The 14,260-nt window shown below is 46.4% G+C and overlaps 1 protein-coding gene across 4 annotated transcripts in view; it reads right to left on the minus strand.

Moving 5' to 3' along the window:
• The window catches only part of NINJ2 (ninjurin 2), a 98,591-nt gene that overhangs the window by 76,873 nt on the left and 7,458 nt on the right, over nucleotides 1-14,260 (minus strand). Inside the window, exon 1 of one of the 4 annotated variants that reach the window (XM_063693746.1) lies at nucleotides 1,680-1,917. The exons of 2 other annotated variants lie outside the window; for them this stretch is intronic. The gene's annotated coding sequence lies outside the window, so the exon portion shown is untranslated. Of the gene's footprint in view, nucleotides 1-1,500; nucleotides 1,633-1,679; nucleotides 1,918-14,260 lie in introns of those variants that run through there. One more of the 4 variants, XM_063693747.1, reaches the window with a different exon arrangement.

The following is a 14,260-nucleotide window of genomic DNA, read 5'->3' on the forward strand; positions in this document are numbered from 1 at the left end:
GGCGTGGAAGGCGGGAAAGGGCACGTATTTCGGTTTGACAGCCTGAGATGTGAATCCCGGTTGAGCCATTGACTAGCTGTGACCTTGAGCACATTAACTTTCCTGAACTTCAAGTTTTCTCATCTGTAAGTCGCGGTTAATAATACTTACACAGTGGCCCTAAAAAATCAGAGAGGGAAAAAAAAGTCTATGCAAAATGCCTGCTTCATACAAAGGCCCAGAAGTGGTAGTTTTGCTTGTTTGTTTGTTTGTCTTTGTTTTTGAGGCTGGAGAGCAATGGTGCGATCTCGGCTCACTGCACCCTCCGCCTCCCGAGTTCAACCGATCCTCCTGCCTCAGCCTCCAGGGTAGCTGGGACTACAGGCACCCGCCACCACGCCCGGCTAATTTTGGTATTTTTAGTAGAGACGGGGTTTCGCCATGCTGGCCAGGCTGGTCTTGAACTCCTGACCTCAAGTCCCCCCGCCTCGGCCTGCCAAAGTGCTGGGATTACCGGCGTGACCCACCGCGCCCGGCGCTATTATTATTAATAACTAAGGGAAGCCCAGGGAAAACTCAGCAGAAATCAAGGACTCTTGTGAGAAAAAAGGAACCGAAATAGCCCAGACTGGCGCTCCCCGGACTCTGCAGCTGGCGGCGCTGCCCACGGAGGGGGCGGGCTGGGAGTGTGGGATCCGGGGGAGACGAAGGTGAAGGAGCTGCGGGGCTAGTTCTGCGCCGGGAAAAGGTGAGGGCGGCCCTGGGCCTCCCGCGGGGGAAGGAAGAGATGAAGCCACGTGACAAGGCTCAAAGCCGGGCCCCGAGCGCGCCGCAGAGCGGATGCGGGAAGTGGGCTCGGGGCCCCGCTCCCCTGCCCGGCTCGCCCGCCCGCGTCAGCTGACCTGGCTTCCGCGGGTCCTGCGCCCTCGCGCTCCCGGGCCCCGGCCGCCCCCCACGCCCCACGCCGCGCCCGCCGGCCCGGCCCTCCCTCCCCAGCTGGCCCGGCCGCCGCGGCCTCTTCCGCCCGGCGCCCGCGCATTCCTGCCATTCCCCCGAGTCGGCCCGCGGGCTACGGCCGCCTGCGGAGCACAGGAACCTTCACCTCCCTAGGACAGGCGCCTTCCCCTCGGGACCCGGCTGCCCTGCTGCCCGCGCCGCTCGGTCCCCCTGCAGCTGCCCAAGCCTCCAGCAGGGGCCACCGAGGGCTCCAGGAGCACCCCAGGCCCGTCCTTCTGGCCCACAGCGCCCCTCCTGTGACCCCCAGCGACCCTCCTGTCCTGCCCTCGGGCGGCGCGGCTGTCTGGAGACTCTGCACCATCGCCGCCTCGCAGCTTCGCAGCCCCGCGCCGGGTGGGGACGGGAGGGTGGCGTTCCCGAGTCCGCGGAGGAAAGGGTCGCAGCTGCAGTCGCGCCAGCCCTCGGGCCTACATCCGCTCCGCTGCGACGCGGCTCACAAACTAGGGAGGGGAGAAGGGAAGAAAGACCCGATTCGGGAACACGACTTTGTCCCTGGAACGGTACCTCATGTCCCCTCACTTAATCCTCACAAGACCTGTGGGGCGTGTCGTCATTTTAGGGCTGGGGATGAGGAAACCGAGGCTCCGAGAGATGAAGCATTGTACGGCCACCGAGCGGCTGCTTTGCAACGAAGCCAAAGCCAACCTTTGTTCTTAGCGGCAGTAGTTTGAGCCACGCCTTACCGCAACGACTCTGCCGTCAGCCAGGAGGCCACATCTTTTCTGGAACTTGCTCCCCCCTCACATCATGGGAGCAGTCAGTCTAGTCTTCCAGTAGAAACTGTTTTGCCACCTTTGGGGGGAATCTTGAGTTACCAACTCATCTCTCAGGTCTTAGATTACACTCTCCTTGACCCCACCAGGTGCTCCAGCGCCTCTGCTTCCGGTTTTGATAGCCCGTATGATATCACCTATTGCAATTGCCCATTTCCTTGTCTGTCTCCCTCTGCAGATGGAGTGAAGGCACCTGAGCGCAGGAACCATGGTCTTCATTGCTGCCTCAGCGTTAGCGGAAGGGCCACGGGCCGGCTCCCAGGGGACCAGAGTTTCCCAGGAACACCACTGAGTACCACTGAACTAGAGTCTGCAAGTTAAAGTAAGGCAAGAAGGAAAACCAGAAACAACTGTAAAAACCTGACCTTTCGTCACCGTAATACTGGCCATCATTTATCGAGTGCTTATTATATAACAGACATTGTTCTCAGTGTGTGAGTGCAGTGTTCCTCAAACATAAATATGGGTCTGAATCGCAGCGGATCTTGGTAAAATGCAGTTTCTCATTCAGTACCTCTGAGGGGGGGCCTGAGATTCTGCATTTCCAACAAGCTCCCAGGATACTTTGTATAGAAAGGCTTTGGTGTATTAACTTACTCGATCTTCTTAATAATCCTATGAAATACTACTGCTATTCCCATTTTACAGATGAGGAAACAGAGGTTAAGCATATATGAACTTACATCAAAATAAATAGACTGCAGGGCAAGGAGGGAGGGGAGAATAGTGTGGGCAGTGTACAGTGCAGAAACGAAGTTCTAGGCAGAGGAAAAAGGATTTACAGAAAGCCTGGCATACAGGGCAGGGGGACGCGGCCTGCGCATGGGGCTGTTTCACCGTTAGACGTTATATGCACAGTACTTGGGGCTATGGGCTTCCTGAAGGTCCCAAGTATTTGAGACCTGAAAAAAATTTATTGACACCTACATAGGAAAAGTGAACATTTAAATTAATAATTCCAAAATTCAAATCACGAATTGCTTCAAAAATTTTACATGATAGAATTCATATTTAGTAAGTGATATGGGTATATTTTAATGCATTTGATTTTAAAAACGGGGTAGGGCCTACTAAGAACAGGCCTACTAAGAACAGGCCAAGCCCTGGCCCCAGTGGGTTTGGATATAATCCTGAGGGCAGCTGGGAACCACTGAGAGAAGCAGGAGAATGTTCTTTGTGGCTACAGTGAGGAGAATGGATTGGAGGGAGGCCAGACTGGAGGCCCAGTGGCTAGAGACCAGATAGGCAGTTACAGTCTTCCAGACTGCGAGACAATCTCTCTTTAGTGCCAAGATTAGCATAAAATCATAGCATTATATAACCCAATTATTCTTTGATTCCTGCGGCCCCAATCTGACTCAGCATTCTAAATTTACTTAAGATCTGGGGACAAGGGTTTTTGGCAAATCCTTGAAGGCAAATGATGTTACAGTCAATCGGTATATGCCTTGAGCCAGACAGACGGGCCTCAGTTCTGCTGCTTGCTAGCTATGTGACTTTGCACAAGTGATTTAACTTCTCTGGGCCTTGGATTCCTTACTGGTAACACGAGCATAATCGATTCCTCACAGAATTAAGTGAGAAAACTATGTATGTAGGACTTCTTATGGAGTGGGTACTTAGAAATAAATGGTAGCCATTATCATTTATGTGCCTTTGTTCTGAAATCTGCTTAAGTTTAAGTTTTCTCTAGGAAGTAACAGAGGGTAGAATAAATTATTTAGTATTTTCATCAATCTTCTGAGATAAAAATTATTATCCTCATTTTGCAGATAAGGAAAAGGGCTCAGAGATTAGATCACAGCTCTGTGAAGTAGGGGCACAAAGTGGTCAACCTGGAAGAGCTGGACTTCATTTTGCTTGCACTTCTGTCCATGCACTCTCTCCAGCAGTTGACATTTGCCCTCTTTGATGGCTCCACGACCAATTTCCCTTAGTCATGGCATGAGTCAGCCGTGAGGGCTGATGGCACACCACCGAATACTCTGCTGTGGCGCCACTAGCCTCCATTTACCTTCTTCTCCAATGTTTTCCAGCCTCCCTCATACCTTGCCCCCCAGTTTTATAGCTTCTGGATTTTCCTTATTAAAGAGCTTGTTTCTGAGACTCAGAACCGCCCCAGACTGGGATGTCTTCCAGAGTACCTCCCTTTCAAGGGAGCAGATAAGTAGGTCACATCGGGATGGCGAGGGAGGAAGCTGACTTCTTATGGGAGGAGGAAAAATACTGCAGGTCACATGGAGAATGGAAAACAAAATAACAGGGTTTCTCTCTTTTCCTAATTCTCTCACACAATCTCACAGGGACAGCCCGCTGCCGGCCACTACTACTGTGACTAGCATTCTGGAAACAGCGCAGGCAGTACTGATTTCTTGGACCTTGAGGACACTAGTGGCAACTTGAGGATAAGCCTTGTCTACCCTGTGCTCCCCTCCATCCTACCTGCCTCCTCTTCAGGCTACTCCATAGCCCCTAGGATATTTTTTTCTCCTACGTGGTGAAGCGAAACCTCAGCTTTTACAGGAGCGTCCACCTCGTGGACTGCCCTTGAGGGCCTGAAAGCACAGAGCTCTGCAGGGAAGCTCTGTGGGGCAGGAGGGCACTGCCCGTGAGTGCCTGGAGCAGCCCAGGATCCCATTTACAGAGACTCCTTTGCAGCAACCGGGTTAGGTCATGGGCTTTGCAAGATTCCTGCTCCCCTTCCCAACCCTAGTGAAGGCAGTTCACAACAAGGAGTATGGGTGAGCATTAAATTACGTAGATCACCGTGAAAACCAGAGAAAAAGAGGGACAGAGGAAGGGTGCGGCATTAAAGATCCAATGCTACCAACCCCACCCTGCCCCACTATCCCTTGGGACGGAGCCCTGTTTGAATCATAACACTGGGCGGTCACATTTCTAGGAAACTGCAGCTGAAGAGGAAAGGTCCTGGTTGTGTGAGTGAGGCTGTGTACAGATTAGGACTGAAAATGTGTATCCGGGCAGACAATCGGTCTCTGGACTCCACACCCGAGGCACAAGACAAGCACACAAAACAAAATGACCAAAGCCTGACCCCTCAGACCTGAGGGTAAACAAACCTGCTTCCCTGGACGAGGGTTGTGGAAACAGGGAGTTCACCTCTGGAGAGGCGCAGGGGTTTTCCATTCTCCTGGCGTGGAGCCTGGTCAACTTCTAGCTCAGAGGCTCCCTGTTCCAGGATACTGGGAGCTCTTTCACAGAAGCTTGGAGGTGATGCTGCAGACTTTGGGCTGGCACTCTCTCCCACCTGACTTCCACATTGCCCCCTGCCCTCCCTACCCCTGTTCCCAAGGCCCTCAAACTGTTCAGGGGTGCCAGGCCCCTCTGTTCCTTCTCTTCCACCCCTGTAGAAGGCATATTCCCCCATCCCTCAGGTGTCTGTGCCCAGGTGCCCCGTGGGAAAGCCCACTCTTGCCTTCAGTAGCTCTCTTCCCTCTCCTGAGACACAAGGCTGGGTGACAGGAGACAGACATTCATCTTCACCCGAGCCCTTCATTATGCTTAATCTTTCTAGTGGGGGTTGGCCTGTCAAACACGTCTCTTTCCTAGGTTGGAGTAATCCCAAAGCACCTCTCATCATAGTGGCTGTAAATCCCACAAGTATGTGGCATGCACATAGTAGCAGTGACAGTGTGGTGGTGCCCCCACACTGAAACAAGAAGTTTGGACTTGAGAGGCTTAGAACCTTTGTCTTCTTAGAAAGTGACTGGCAGCTCCTCCTCCCTGGCACCTGCTCCAACCTGGGCCCCTTGATCTGCTGACATCTCTGCGTGACTCTGGGTGCGTTGCTTACTCCAGGTCTAGTGCAGGTGCTACAGGACTACCTGGGAGAAAGGAGCCAGTCTTGAAGTCTCCATTTCCCCCATACATCAGTCACTTATGGATTTAAGTAAGACCTTAGTATGCATCGGGATCACCAGGGGGCTTGTGAAAATACAGATTGCAGAAACCCTCACCTCCAGGGTTTCTGATTTGGTGGGTCTAAGGATTTGCATTTCTAACAAGTGATGGGGTGCTGCTGTTCCAGGGACCACATTGGAAAACCACTGAGTTCGAGTATAGCGAAAAGAAAACGTAGGTTTCAGTCCTGCCCTGCCGCTTCCAGGCTCTGTGGTCTTGTCTTTGACCTTCCTGAGCTTCACTTCTGCATCCATTAATGGTGTAGTAATGACCACTGGGTAGTTGGGAGGATTCATTTGCATCATGTGTTTGAAAGACCCTTTCACTGTGCATGGCAAATTGGATACATCAATTAGTCAACAAATACATTTTTTTTTGGATGGAATTTCACTCTTGTCACCCAGGCTGGAGTGCAATGGTGTGATCCTCGGCTCACTGCAACCTCTGCCTCCTGAGTTCAAGCGATTCTCCAGCCTCAGCCTCCCAAGTAGCTGGGACTATAGGCACCCGCCACCATACCTGGCTAATTTTTTTTTGTATTTTTAGTAGAGACAGGGTTTCACCATGTTGGCCAAGCTGGTCACAAACTCCTGACCTCAGATGATCCGCCTGCCTTGGCCTCCCAAAGTGTGGGGATTACAGGCGTGAGCCACTGCGCCCGGCCTAACAAATACATATTTATTGAGTAGTCTGTCTGTTGTTCATTAGATACCCTGCCCAATGCCATGAAGATTCTAAGGCCCAGTTAAACATCACACGTCTCTGGACCTTGATTTTTTCCTCTTTAAAACAAGGGCTAGACCCGTTCATCGGGGATGAACTGACTGAATGAATGGTCGTGTTCATGAGTGTTCTTTGCTCTGCAGAGGCACCTGGGCTCTCAGATGGAGGTCCAGGAAAGGCCTGGACAAGGAATAAAACATTTGGCTGTCACCTGCAAATCTAACCACCCCATACCCCCATCGGAGTTGGACTTCTGCAGAGGACCTGGAAGGCCTATTAGTCTAATAAACCAAATTTGGCCTTCAGGGTCCATCATGATCTGATTCCAACCTACCATTACAATCCTATTTCTCACTTTTCTCTTCCTTTCACCTTAGAGTCTAAACAAATCTATCTACTCATCCTTCCCCAGATATGCCCTGTGTTTTCCTGCCTCCAGCTTTACGTTCACACTGTTTTCGGCACTAGAATACTCTTGCACTAGTCGAAGTCCTATTCATCCTTCGCAGCTCATTCAATGACTATATTTTCAAAGAAGTCATCCATCTATCTATCTATCTATCTATCTATCTATCTATCTCAAGTGATTTTATCTTTTTCTTTTCTTTTTCTTTTTTTTTTTTCGAGACGGAGTCTCTGTCGCCCAGGCTGGACTGCAGTGGCGCGATCTCGGCTCACTGCAACCTCCGCCTCCCGGGTTCAAGTGATTCTCCTGCCTCAGCCTCCAGAGTAGCTGGGATTACAGGCATGTGCCACCACACTCGGCTAATTTTTGTATTTTTAGTAGAGACAGGGTTTTGCCATGTTGGCCAGACTGGTCTCAAACTCCTGACCTCAGGTGATCCGCCCACCTTGGCCTCCCGAAGTGTTGGGATTACAGGTATGAGCCACCGCGCCCAGCTGGGATGTCACATTTCTAGTCTTGGAGCATATTCAGATACAAAAAATAAGAGTTGTCCTATGTAAAACTATTAAAAAGTGGAACAGCCACTTAAAAGGAGATGCCTACTTATACACAATAGTCATGTATAAACTGTTTATTTTTTATGGTAATCAGAAACAGTGAATAAATGTGTGCGTGTGTGTGTGTATATGTATGTGTGTGTATATATATATATATATATAGTAGCCCATGAAATCTACTCATTTGCATATAGGCACACCTGCTTCTCTAATTTTCTTTTTTAAACTACAAGTTTTTTTCTATTCTAAATATAATATATGGGTTAGTAGAAAATGTGCAAAGGAAATAAAAAGTGAAAAGAAAAGTAACAGATGAAAATAAATCATTCATAAACCCATAATCCAGAAATAAATAGTATTAACCTTTTGGTTTATTTTTTCCAATAGTTTTCCTACACGTTTATTCTATATGATTTTTAAAGGAAATTGAGATGAAGTGTTTATGAGGTTGTGTATCTTACTTCTTTAACCTAACATATGATTAGCATTTTGATATTCCCTTAAGTATTCTTCCAAAACATAAAAAATTGTTCCATATTTATTTACAGATGTATCAAACTTTAACCATTTCTTCATTATTGGACTCCCCATTTTTTGTTATGAATAATATTTCAATGAACATCTTTGCATATCTAAACACAACTTTGATCATTTTCTTAGGCTGATTCTAGAAGTGAGATTAGTAGTTTTTTTTTTTTTTTGGAGGCGAGGGATAGAGTCTCACTTTGTTGCCCAGGCTGGAGTGCAGTGGTGTGATCTCAGCTCACTGCAACCTCTGCCTCCCAGGTTCAAGCGATTCTCATGCCTCAGCCTCCTGAGTAGCTGGGATTACAGGCGCTCACCACCACACCTGGCTAATTTTTATATTTTTAGTAGAGACGGGATTTCACTATGTTTCCCAGGCTGGCCTCAACCTGAGCTCAGGTGATGTACCAAAGTGCTAGGATTATAGGTGTAAGCCACTGCTCCTGGCAAGTCATTTTAGAATCTCTTGGCCAGGCGCGGTGGCTCACGCCTGTAATCCCATCACTTTGGGAAGCCAAGGCTAGCGGATCACGAGGTCAGGAGTCTGAGACCAGCCTGGCCAACATAGTGAAACCCTGTCTCTTCCAAAAATTACAAAAATTAGCCGGGCGTGGTGGCGGGTGCCTGTAGTCCCAGCTAATCAGGAGGCTGGGGCAGGAGAATTGCTTGAACCCGGGAGGCGGAGGTTGCAGTGAGCCGAGTTCGTGCCACTGCACTCCAGCCTGGGCAACACAGTGAGACTCAGTCTATATGTGGATATCTTGACACATATTATACTGTCAAATTGTTTTCTGGAACTTCCATTTGAAAATACTTCTGGAGACTTCTGGTTTCTGATTCTGCATGTAAGGCACTTGGAATTAGCCACTCTATCCTAATGAGTAGAAAGCTGAAGAAATGGAAAAATCAACAACTCTTCTTGGATCCAAAAGATTGGGAAAGACACAGGGCAAACCACTGCCCCTAACATCAGTGAGACAGACAGGTGCATACAGGGAGTCATGGCTTACTGGGGCAGACTCACAAGGGCAATTCTCCTCGGGAGTTAGTGCCAGCTAGGAAAACCTGAACTGTAGTCGACAAACTGCTTGGAGGCTCAAAATGGACAAGTCTGAGAGTTAAAAACTCCAGGGTGACCCAGTCATGGGGGTGGGCATTGGAGGAAATGATTTTGTGAGTTTTACCTCTAGGAGCTGCCCAAGTTCTATAGTAAATGTCAGAGAAAAATCTCCTCATGCTTCTGGCAGGGGGAAGGGAGAAGGAAACATTTCAAAATAGGCCAGAGCATTCTGTTGGTTCTTCTTAACAAGGCCTGACCTCAGGAGAACTATTTAACCAGAGCCAAACTTTGCTGGGGTTTTATTAGAGCCCAAGTGACCTGGGGGAAGGGGAAGATCCGATTGCAGCGCACTCTAGCTGTCCTGACCCACCTAAGGTGTGGGTACTAGAAGCATTTGTGATGTTCAGTCCAGAGGCATGGGCTCACTGAAAGACTGACACCCAATCATAGAGCTGTGGAACACTTCCCCTCCCCTCACATTTTACCACCACATACTAAGGCCTATTTATAGCAGTTCCTTTTGCCTTATACATACCTACCAAGAAAAAATTACAAGGCATACTAAAAGGCAAAAAACACAATTGGAAGAGAAGAGCAAGCATTAGAACTAGACATGGCAGGGATATTGGACTTTATCAGACCAAGGATTTAAAACAACTATGATGAATATGCTAAGGGTGCTAACGAATAAAGCAGATGGCACGCAAGACGAGATGGGCAACGTAAGTGGAGAGATGGACACCCTAAGAGAGAACCAAAAAGAAACACCAGAGGTCAAAACACTGACAGAAATGAAGAATGCCATTGATGGGCTCATTAGTAGACGGGACATGGCTAAGGAAAGAATCTCTGAGCTTATGCATATCTCACAGAAGGCCCCTACATGGAAAAGCAAAGAGACAAAGGCTGAGAAAAATAGAACAGACTATTCAAGAGCTGTGGGACAACTACAACAGGTATCATATATGTGTAATGGAAATAAATGAAGGAGGAGGCAGAAAGGAACAGAAAAAATATTTGAAACAATAATGACTGAGCATTTCTCTCAAATTAATGCTAGATGCCAAATTACAGATACAGGAAACTCAGGAAAAAATAAAGCAAGATAAATACCTAAAGAGCTACAAAAAAATCGAAGACAAAAAATCCTGAAAGAATACACAAGAAAAAAAAATCTTACCTATTGAAGAACAAAGATAAGAATTACATCTGATTTCTCCTCAGACACATGCGGAGAAGAAAGCGGAGTGAAATCTTCAAAGCACTGAAGGAAAAAAATCCACTAACCTGGAATTCTCTATCTTGCAAAATTATCCCTCTAAAGGGAAGGAGAAATAAAGACTTTCTCAGACAAACAAAACTAAGAGGATTTGTTGCTAGTAGCTCTGTCTTGCAAGAAATATTGAAAGAAGTTCTTTAGAAAGAAGGAAAATGAAGCTGGGCATGGTGGCTCATGTCTGTAATCCCAGCTCTTGGGGAGGCCAAGGCAGGCAGATCACTTGAGGCCAGGACTTCCAGAAAGAAGGAAAATGAAATAGGTCAGAAACTCAGATCTATGTAAAGAAAAGGGAACTATCAAAGAAAGAATCAATGAAGGTAAAAGAAAAACTTTTTTTCTTATTCTTTTTTAAAATTAACAAATGAAAAAATTCAGCCAGGCGTGGTGACTCATGCCTGTAATCCCAGCACTTTGGGAGGCTGAGGTGGGCGGATCACTTGAAGTCACAAGTTCAAGACCAGCCTGGCCAATATAGTGAAACCCCACGTCTACTAAAAATACAAAAATTAGCCGGGCGTGGTGGCAGGCGCCTGTAACCCAGCTACTTGGGAGGCTGAGGCAGGAGAATCGCTTGAACCCGGGAAGCGAAGGTTGCAGTGAGCCGAGATCATGCCATTGCACTGCAGCCTGGGCAACAAGAGCAAAACTCTGTCTCAAAAAACAAAAAAAGAAAAAGAAAAAAATTCATATATTTGTGATATACAAAGTAATATTTTGTTTCTTTTTTTTTTTTGAGATGGAGTCTTGCTCTGTCACCCAGGCTGGAGTGCAGTGGTGCGATCTTGGCTCACTGCAAGCTCCACATCCCAGGTTCACACCATTCTCCTGCCTCAGCCTCCCGAGTAGCTGGGACTACAGGCGCCCGCCACCATGCCTGGCTAATGTTTTGTATTTTTAGTAGAGACGAGGTTTCACCTTGTTAGCCAGGATGGTCTCGATCTCTTGACCCGTGATCTGCCCGCCTCTGCCTCCCAAAGTGCTGGGATTATAGGCGTGAGCCATATTTTGTTTCTTATACTTAATTGATCTAACAGTTTGTTCAAAATGAACAAATCAAAATATCAACAATATATTTGATTAGGTATACTTATGTATATGTTTTATGATGTATACACATATATATGTATACATATAGGTGCGTAAAATGAATGCCAGCAATGATACGTGGAACAGGACGGAAGAATTAGGATTGTTTTGTTATCATAAGGTACTCACACGATCCATGAAATGGTATAGTGTTATTTGAAAGTGCACTTGGATTTGTTGTACTTGTAAACTGCAAACTCTAGGGCAATAACTAAAAAAAGTTTAAAAAAAGTACAACTGATACATTATGAATGGAGATAAAACAGGAACATATAAAATGCTCAGTTAAAACCACCAAAGGCAAAAAAAAAAGTGGAAGACAAAAATAGGAGCAAAGAATGAGGGCAACAAATAGAAAAACAGTAACAAATGTGGTAGATCCAACTATATCAGTAATCACTTTGAATGTCAATGGTCTAAGTGCATAATTGAAAGGCAGAAATTGTCAGGATGGACACAAAAAGAAGACCCAACTGTATGTTGTCTACAAGAAACTCACGTTAACCATAAAGATACATATAGATCAGCTGAGTGTGGTATCTCACCCCTGTAACCCAGCACTTTGGGAGGCTGAAATGGGAGAATCACTTGAAGCCAGGAGTAAGACTAGCCTGGGCAATATAGTGAGACCCCATCTCTACAAAGAATAAGAAAATAGCTGGGTGTGGTGGTGTGTGCCTGTAGTCCTAGCTGCTTGGGAGGCTGAAGTGGGAGGATTGCTTGTGCCAAGGCATTTCAGGCTGCAGTGAGCCAAGATGGTGCCACTGCACTCCAGCCTGGGTGATGGGTGATAGAGTAAGACCTTGTATCAAAAAAAAAAAGACACATACGGATTAAAAGGAAATGGATGGGGCCGGGCATGGTGGCTCACGCCTGTAATCCCACACTTTGGGAGGCCGAGGTGGGCAGATCACCTGTCAGGAGTTTGAGACCAGCCTGACCAACATGGAGAAACCCCGTCTCTACTAAAAATATAAAAATTAGCCGGGCATGGTGGCACATGCATATAATCCCAGCTACTCGGGACCCTGAGGCAGGATAATTGCTTGAACCTGGGAGGCAGAGGTTGCGGTGAGCCCAGATCATGCCATTACACTCCAGCTTAGGCAACAAGAGTGAAACTCCGTCTCAAAAAAAAAAAAGAATTATACACCACACCAACTGGGGTTTAGTCCAGGTATGCAGGACTGGTTCAACATTTGAAAATCAATTAATGCTAGGTGCAGTGGCTCACGTCTTTAACCCTAGCACTTTGGGAGGCTGAGGTGGGCGGATCATCTGAGGTTGGGAGTTCAAGACAAGCCTGACCAACATGGAGAAACCTGTCTCTACTAAAAATACAAAATTAGCCGGGCGTGGTGACACCCGCCTGTAATCTCAGCTGCTTGGGAGGCTGAGGCAGGGGAATCACTTGAACCTGGGAGGTGGAGTTTGCAGTGAACCGAGATCAACTATTGCACTCCAGCCTGGGCAACAAGATCCAAACTCCATTTCAAAAAAAAAAAAAAAGATAAAAGAAAATAAAATAAAAACAAAAGAAAATCAATTAATGTAATTAATCACATCAACTGACTAAAAAAGAAAAATCACATGATCATATTAATAGATGTAGAAAAAGTATTTGGCAAAATTCAACACCCATTCATGATAAAAAGTCTCAGTACACTAGAGAATTTCCTCAATTTGATAAAGAATATCTACAAAAAGCCTATAACTAACATCATACTTAATGATAAGAAACTAGAAGCACTCCCACTAAGATTAGAAACAGGCAAGAATGTCTCCTGTCACCACTGCTTCATACATTGAATTTGCATTCAGTATGAACAAGTCTTAGCAGTTTCCCAGTCTTTGCTAGGAAGTGCTAGTAAATGCAATGTAGTTCCTTCAAAAAAAAGGAAATGAAGGGACTACACATTGGGAGTGAAGAAATAAAACTGTCTCTGTTTGCAGATGACATGATTGTCTATGTAGAAAATCTAAATGAACTGACCAAAAATCTGCTGGAACTAATAAGCAATTATAGCAAGGTTGCAGGATACAAGGTTAATACATAAAATGCAATCACTTTCCTATGAAACAGCACTGAACAAGTAGAATCTGAAACTTAAAACACTACCATTTACATTAGCACCTAAAAAAGTGAAATGCCTACGTATAAATCTAACAAAATATGTACAATATCTATTATAAGGAAAATTACAAAACTCTGATGAAATAAATCAAAGAACTAAATAAATGAAGAGGACAAGCGTGGTGGCTCACGTCTGTAATCTCAGCACTTTGGGAGGCTGAGGTGGGTGGATCACTTGAGGTCAGGGGTTCGAGACCAGCCTGGTCAACATGGTGAAACCCTGTCACTACTAAAAATACAAAAATTAGCTGGGCATGGTGGCACGTGCCTGTAATCCCAGCTACTCAGGAGGCTGAGGCAGGAGAATTGCTTCAACCTGGGAAGCGGAGTTTGTAGTGAGCTGAGATTGTGCCACTGTACTCCAGCCTGGGTGACAGAGCAAGACTCCATCTTAATAAATAAATAAATAAATTTATAAATAAATATAAAATAGATAGATAGATATTCCATGTTTATGGATAAGAGGACTCACTATAGATTCAAACAATCACAATCAAAATCAGTTGTGAATATCAACAAACTAATTGTATAGTTAGTTTATATAGAGAAGCAAAAGACCCACAGGGCATGGTGGCTCGCGCCTATAATCCCAGCACTTTGGGAGGCTGAGGTGGGCGGATCACGAGGTCAAGAGATCGAGACCATCCCGGCCAACATGGTGAAACCCCATCTCTACTAAAAATACAAAAAATTAGCTGGGCGTGGTGGTGGGCACCTGTAGTCCCAGCTACTTGGGAAGCTGAGGCAGGAGAATCACTTGAACCCAGGATGCGGAGGTTGCAGTGAGCCAAGATTACGTC

The sequence above is a fragment of the Gorilla gorilla genome, chromosome 10 (genome assembly GCF_029281585.2).
Source record: "Gorilla gorilla gorilla isolate KB3781 chromosome 10, NHGRI_mGorGor1-v2.1_pri, whole genome shotgun sequence".
In the NCBI taxonomy this organism is placed as follows: domain Eukaryota; kingdom Metazoa; phylum Chordata; class Mammalia; order Primates; family Hominidae; genus Gorilla; species Gorilla gorilla.